Here is a 7,510-nt window from a genome sequence, read left to right on the forward strand (position 1 = left end):
CCAGTTAACATCCCACTCTGCACCCTCTATCCACATCCTGTGCCTGCTTTATATCGCATTATTTCAATGAGACAGTGTATAATAAATCTACAATTTAATAATATTAACAAACGTTATTACCATGGCCATCATAATCAAATAGTTACAAAATTGCATGAAAAGAAATAAATTGTATTTTGCCTTGCTACATTATTTTTCCTTTTAAGCACAATTAAGCACATTTACCATGATTTTAATTTGGGGGGGAAATAACTGTATTACAGTAAAAGTTATTTACTATAAAGTCAATGGTAAAACTTTGGTAATAAGGCATCATTTGTTAATGTATTAACTAACATGAATGAATGAACTATTTATTAATCTTTGTTAATGTCAGTTGATAAAAAATACAGTTTTTCATGTTAGTTCACAGTGCATTAACTAATGTTAACAAATACAACTTGTGATTTTAATAATGTATTAGTAAATGCTGAATTAACATTAACTATGATTAATAAATGCTGTAGAAGTATTGTTCATTTTTAGTTCATGAACAACTAATGTTGTTAATAGTACTGTCAAACGATTAATCGCGATTAATCGCATCCAAAACAAGTTTGTTTTTTGTTTTTTTTACATAATATGTGCATGTACTGTGTATACAAATTATGTAAATACACATGCATCTATATATTTAAGAAAAATATGTTGTTTACATATTAAATATATTTATATAGTATAAATTATTTGGCTATGAATATATACATGTAAATATTTTCAAAGTATATACTGTTGTGTGTATTTATATATAAATAATAAATAAATACAGTACATACACTTATTATGTAAACAAAATGTTTTATTTTTGTATGCAATTAGTCGTGATTAATCGTTTGACAGCACTAGTTGTTAACTAATGTTGACTAATGAACCTTATTGTAAAATGTTACCAATTACAATGTTACCAACTACAAAATTTGTTAAATATTACTGTATTGCAATAATGTGAATCATCATAGAGAATAATGGATATTAAATACACAAACGAACAAACAAAACTAATTAAAAATGTTCATATACATTAAGGAATATTTAAAAGGGAAATGTGCTTATCTTTCATCCAAATAATGAAATGAAAAACTGTTATAAAAGAATTATATAAATTTAATTAGAAAGTTCTGCAGAAATGTTAATAAATCACTCCTTTCTTGTTTGTTTATTAACAATTTTGGCTAACTTTATCATGCATGCTATTAGAATTACCCTCAAAATCAGCACAAAGAAATTGGGGGGGAAAGATTGCTTATTAATAGAATCATATTTATTTGATTTTTTGTTTTGTTTTGTCTGAAAAGCTTCAGAAAACAGCTTGTTCATGTTCAAATCTGTTTGTTTATACTATGCATGTACAAATAAAATTTCACAACTCATTTCTAAACACTGAAGGCTTGAGACTTGAAAATGAAGGCATGCATATATAATACGTGATAGGTGAAAATCCTTTTCCAGTAAAGAAAAACCAACTGTACTTTTATGGCTGTTTAATGCAAAGCTAAATTTGTCTTGGCTGTATCTGTGCACTGCAGTGCTAAGTAAATGTTGTTTTTGCATGGGCTTTGCATTGTTTTCTTTGCCAAGCAGTTGCATAAAAATACGCTTTTATGGCTTTATAGTCTATGGGGTAACCCTGATATAGTGTTGAGTGCTTTGCCAGTGGAAGTCAGGCAATCCAAGACTTCCTCTCTGGTAGGATGATTTATCTCTAATTGAGCTACTTGATGCTTCCCTTCATGCAGCCCCCTTGCTTGGCAGCCACTGGGGCTACATGCTTTCTCATAAGAGAGCTAAAGCCTGGGCAACCCTTTGAGAAGAGAGAGACTGAGAACACAGCATGTAGGAAGTGTCACCGAAAGAAAGGCTCTGGTTGCTGTCTACCATTAATTACCAATTTAACGCTAACTGCAATTCATTCGTTTACCTTTACCGTTATAAAGACAATCAATAAAAGTGACCTTGGGTCAGTTGGAGGACACTTGCAATACAAAAACTCAAAAGACGAAAAAGATATGATGGTGTTTTAATCCCATGGTACACTCTAACAAATGCTAGTTTTTTTTTTTTTTTAACCAAACACTGGGATCAGCCTGTTGGGTCATTTTAATATTTTTACCCAGGTGCTGGGTAGTTTTTCTGCACTCTAAAAAAAAAAAAAAAAAAAAAAAAAAAAATGTAACCCAAATGGTGGGTTTAGCTTGTTGGGTCATTTTATGCAGTTATTTTTTATATTTTTTACTCAGGTGCTGGGTGTTTTTTTTCTGTAACTAAGCTGCTGGGTCAATTTTAATGCTGGCTTATTTTTTTTATGTTGAGCCTGTCTCTAACTCAGCTGTTTTATTTCATTTATAAAGTCTTTACTGTGCTGTAAATTGTATTATTTTACGCAACGCAACTTAAGGACGAGATGTCAGTCAGCTGTGTCAGCAGCGGTTGTTTCGCAGGATGGAAACACCTTTTTATAATTTTATAATAAATGATTTTTATTCGTTATTGTACTGATTTTAATCCTAAAATTTGTTCTCTAATGTCAGTACTCTTTGTTTATGGGCAGTTTTTCAGCTACGAGTAAAACACGAGGCCAGCATGACCAGCAGCCCTTCAACGGCTCAGATTTCGGCGACGTACCGGCATGAGAATTAGTGCTATTTCGCTAAAAAACGATTACAGAGAACGGTTGAATACACTAAAATTAAAATTATAATTTTGAGTGTTTCATTTTTTATGTCTAAAATGCTTGTTAATTGAGTTTAAATGTATGTAATATTATAAACTATGCTGTATTCATCCAAATAAATTAAATTTGTCTTGTATTTTGTCAATGTGTTCTTGCTTAATAATAAACGTTCTATTGCATCTATTGCTGTTGCCTCTAGTAATTCTGTGTGTGTTTTTACAAGTTCCAGTCATTTTAAAACTAAATAATTAAAAAAAATAGTTGACTTGAATAAATAACCCAGCACGTGTTCTGTCCAATATTTACCCAGCGCTGTGCTGCCAAATAACCCAAGTTGGGTTGTTTTTAAGCCAGCATTTTTTTAGAGTGCAGTTGATGGGTAGTTTTTCTTTTCTTAAAATGCTGGGTTATTATTTTTTTTTTACCCAAATGCTGGGTTCAGCTTGTTGAGTCATTTTATTGGGTTACTTTTTTTATATTTTTTTACCCAGATGCTGGGTCATTTTTAATGCTGGCTTATTTTTTTGGGTTGAGCCTGTCTCAGATGAAACAATCCAGCTGCTGAGTTACAGGGCTTTTTGCGTCCTCTACAAGAGAGAGCTGTTCTCAGCACCACCGATTTGGTGCACTTCTTTAGCGAAATAAAGGTTTGTATACATTTTATTTCTTTTATAAAGTCTTTACTGTGCTGTAAATTAGATAATTTTACGCCAAGCAATATACAAGGATGAAATGTCAGTCAGCTGGCTCAACAGCGGTCTGTTATTTACTTTATTTCTAAAATACTTGTTAAACGAGTTTAACTGTATGTAATATTGCTGTATTCACCCAAATAAATTTAATTTGTCTTATTTTTTGTCCATTAGTGTTCTTAGTAATAAATGCTCATCTTTTGATTATTGCTGTTGCCTCTATAATTCTGAGTGTGATTTTTAATTTTCAGCCCATTTTAAGCCAGGAATATAACGATTTAAACAATAGTTGACTTAAATAAAACAACCCAGCATGTTGGGTAAAAACATTTAACCCAACCAGCTAGGTCAAAATAACCCAGCGTGTGTTCTGTCCAATATTTTCCCAGCGCTGGGTTGCCAAATAACCCAAGTTGGGTTGTTTTTAGCCCAGCATTTTAAAAAGTGTACTATTTTAAGGGCAAGAGAATGTCAATATTTGTATTTCAGTGAAAATCAGCAGCTGAAAAAATGGTAAGCATATGCACATTATATTTTCTGGAAGAAAACCCCACCAACGGGATAGCAATCATTATATCACAGGCAATTTGAATTCACAAGTAAAACATTTTTTTTGTTCAACAGCTTTTACTTTTACTTTTTTTTTTTTTAAAGCATGCTTCTTCCACAGGATAAAACAATGTTTTTTGCATCTTTTATTTTATTTAGTTTTTTCCAAATCTGAGTTTGTATCTCACAATTGGAATTTTTTGTCTTTTCCTTGCAATTCTAACTTTTTTAAATAATTGTGACAGAATTAAAATAGAATTGTGAGATATATAAAATAAGAATTGTGAAACATAAACTTGCAATTCTTAGAAAAAAAGTCTGAATTGTGAGATTTTTTGTTCAATGGCAAGGAAAAAACTGAATTGTGAGAGCTCAGAATTCTGCGACAAAAATCAAAATCGTGAGATGTAAAATTGCAAGTAAAAAAATTCAAAAGGTTATATCTCACAATTATAAATTTATATCACAATTCTGAATTTATATCTCACAAATTTGAAGGAAAAAAACAGTCATATTACCTTTTTTTATCATTATAATTTTTTTTTTTTTTACTTTCTTGGCAAAAACGGACTTCCATAGAAAAGCATATAGGGCTTGTCTAGAAGTTAATCTTACACTGACACAAGGTTGTTTTTTAACACATCTTGTGATCTTTTTCAATGTCTGTAACCTGTCACCTGCAATGTTACAAGCATTCTTTTCTCTTTTTATTTTAATATGTTTAAAAAACAATCTTCATATTCACAAACCAGCACCTGTATAAACTACAACGAACATAATAAAATCATTACTGATGATTAAACTAACATGCCTCACGCACTTTAGGTGATTCACATGACACTCACGTGAAACCACAACGCATCTTGGTTAATATGTTGGCTGAATGAAGTGGACTTGGATTCATAGCTGGGTCTGGATTAATTTTTAACATGAAAACTTAAAATGTAGTGGCTTGCTTAAATGAAGTTACATAGGTTGCCTTAACCCTTTAGGAAACCTTATAGATTAAGCTGAATAAGCTGATACGTGTTTGCAGGTGGTTATATATAATATAGGCTTACATTGGATAACTTCAGCTGAATATGTGACATCATGAGAAACATTCTAATGCAAAGACAAGACTGTAAGGACATGAGATATTGCGTCCATGGCAACCGAGGCAGGGAGCGCACCCTTCTGCCCAGCTCTGTGATGATGTAATGGATTTCCCTTAACCTTTTAAACCGCCATGAACTGATTTTGTGCATGTTATAGATTATACATTAAAAGCAATAGAACTACATAGCACTTTCTTTGTCACTGATCAAATGTAAATGTTTTTTTTAATTAAACAAAGAGGTTAAATAATTTTGAGCCATTTACTTTTATTTTCCAGAATGAATTAAAAGTGGATTTAATCAAAGCTTATCAGTGGATCAAACAGTATTGTGCAACTATCTGATTTTTTTTTCTCATTTGTGACCGTGGACCACAAAACCAGACATGAGTAGCATGGGTATATTTGTACAGTAGCCAACAATGCATTGTATGGGTCAAAATGATCGATATTTCTTTTATGCCAAAAAATCATTAGGATATTAAGTAAAGATCATGTTCTATGAACAGATTTTGTACATTTCCTACACTATCAAAAATGTTGTTAGTAATATGCATTGCTAAGAACATCACGTGGACAACTTTAAAGGTGATTTTCTCATTATTTAAATATTGCCCTATCCTATCAATCCATACACCAATGGACTGGTTTTGTGGTCCAGGGTCACATTTGTCCTTAATGTGTATATTTCTGTATGTAATATATTGTGTTTTAGAGCATATAGCTGGTTTTTAGCTGGTCTAAGATGATCATTAGCTGACTTTAGCGGGTCAGCAGCTGTTCCATGATGGTACCTTCTTGTAGCATCTTGGAAAAGCTAGCTAGCCAGCTATATACATGAATGCATAAATACATACATACATGCATACACACATAAGTAATACATACATACATCACAACAGATAAAAAAAAAAAAAAATCATCAGTCAAGTTTTTTTTTTTTTTTTTTTTTTTTTTGGACCATGGTTGCTGATCAAACAGCTAAATGAGCGACTTGCACCTGCTAATATGCCAATATTATACGAGATATAAACCATCTACCATGTTGCAAATCATCTACAATCTCAAAATTCCTTTTTCTACCGTGGTCTTGTCGAAATCTCGGTTCATCATAATAAATAATAGCTAATAGTAAGCAATGATGGTTACTAAACCATCACCTGCTATGCATCAGCCTCAAAACGCGTCCGATCAGCTGATCTGCTTTGCATGTCGTGACTCATGTAGGTTATTCCTTCATAAAACAGGCCTGTCGTCAAATAAAAATATCCAAATGCGATGATATTATGCTGCAGCGATGTTTACACGATGAAGACCACATCAAGCAAAAACACTATAAGGTAAGGATAAAATCCAACCTCGCGATTCAATATGACATCACGACAAGCACGACGGTTTAGCTATATATTAATAACAATTCATTACGTAAGAACGACGGTGTCTCATTCGGTGCTGTATGACTGCAGCTACTAAAAATAAACACATTCAGTAGTTTATAAACAGCGTTTTCCTCCTACCTTTCGATGCACTGTCTTTCATTCTCCGATGCCCCAGCTGATGTCAGAAACGCTGACCTTTCATTTGTCATTCGCTAGCTGTCAAAGGTCAGATTGGCGCTCGTCCCAGCGAATCGTGCTGCGTTTCGAATAAGCGCACGAACAGATACTTGAAGCAGTGATGAAGAGCTACTTCAGCATCAGCGAATCAAAATACCTCAAGCCAAAGCCACAGACGACCGTCAGTTTGAGCTAGTTTAGTAAACGTATTTATTTATGTATATATTTTATATATATTTGTAATGTTTAATTATTATAACTGTACAAAATATACACGGACCATTCATATTTATGAAATCACAGAACGGATTTTTGAATTGGAATCGAATCTGTCGCTGATTTGCTGTAGTGCAACTGTTTAATAGTGACAGGCAATTAAACAGTTAGACTTGACTTTTTTATTTTTAGGGGAAGGATGATGATAATTTTAGCTGTGTGTCATACTGTGATTCCGTTCAGCAAATCCCTCTTTTAATACGTTTCGCGACTTCCGTGATGCCGCGTACAGACTGCAGACGCAGATGGTATGTGCTACTATGGCTGAGGCTGAGCTCCTGAATATTAATTAGACGATGGTGACGTTGCTCGGTAAACTTCCTGGAACGTCCAACCGCTCTGGGAGCGTCTGTTTTGCCATATTAATATTCATGAGGCAAGCCTTTGCCGTAGTAGGATTTGTAAACCTGTATTACACATCAATGTGCAGCCCCCCGGAGTATCCCACCCCAAAGGACCATTGCCTAACAGCTGGTCAGATGCCACGTCGCTTTTACGTAAGACGTTTTTACCAACAGAAAGCTAATAGGGGTAAGATGAGCCATTTTTTACTTATGTGGTCATTAAGATTAAAGTATCTAAAGTAATTTCAGGATGTTTCCTATCATTTTACATAATCAGAATGTTATTA

The 7,510-nt window shown here is 33.2% G+C and overlaps 1 protein-coding gene across 1 annotated transcript in view; it reads right to left on the reverse strand.

The window, feature by feature from the left end:
* The window catches only part of dnajc6 (DnaJ (Hsp40) homolog, subfamily C, member 6), a 44,444-nt gene extending 37,715 nt beyond the window's left edge, over nt 1–6,729 (reverse strand). The window contains exon 1 of the mRNA XM_051111559.1: nt 6,565–6,729. The gene's annotated coding sequence lies outside the window, so the exon portion shown is untranslated. The remainder of the gene's footprint in view (nt 1–6,564) is intronic.
* Between the last annotated feature and the right edge of the window lie 781 nt (nt 6,730–7,510).

Source organism: Labeo rohita, chromosome 6 (genome assembly GCF_022985175.1).
Source record: "Labeo rohita strain BAU-BD-2019 chromosome 6, IGBB_LRoh.1.0, whole genome shotgun sequence".
Taxonomy (NCBI): domain Eukaryota; kingdom Metazoa; phylum Chordata; class Actinopteri; order Cypriniformes; family Cyprinidae; genus Labeo; species Labeo rohita.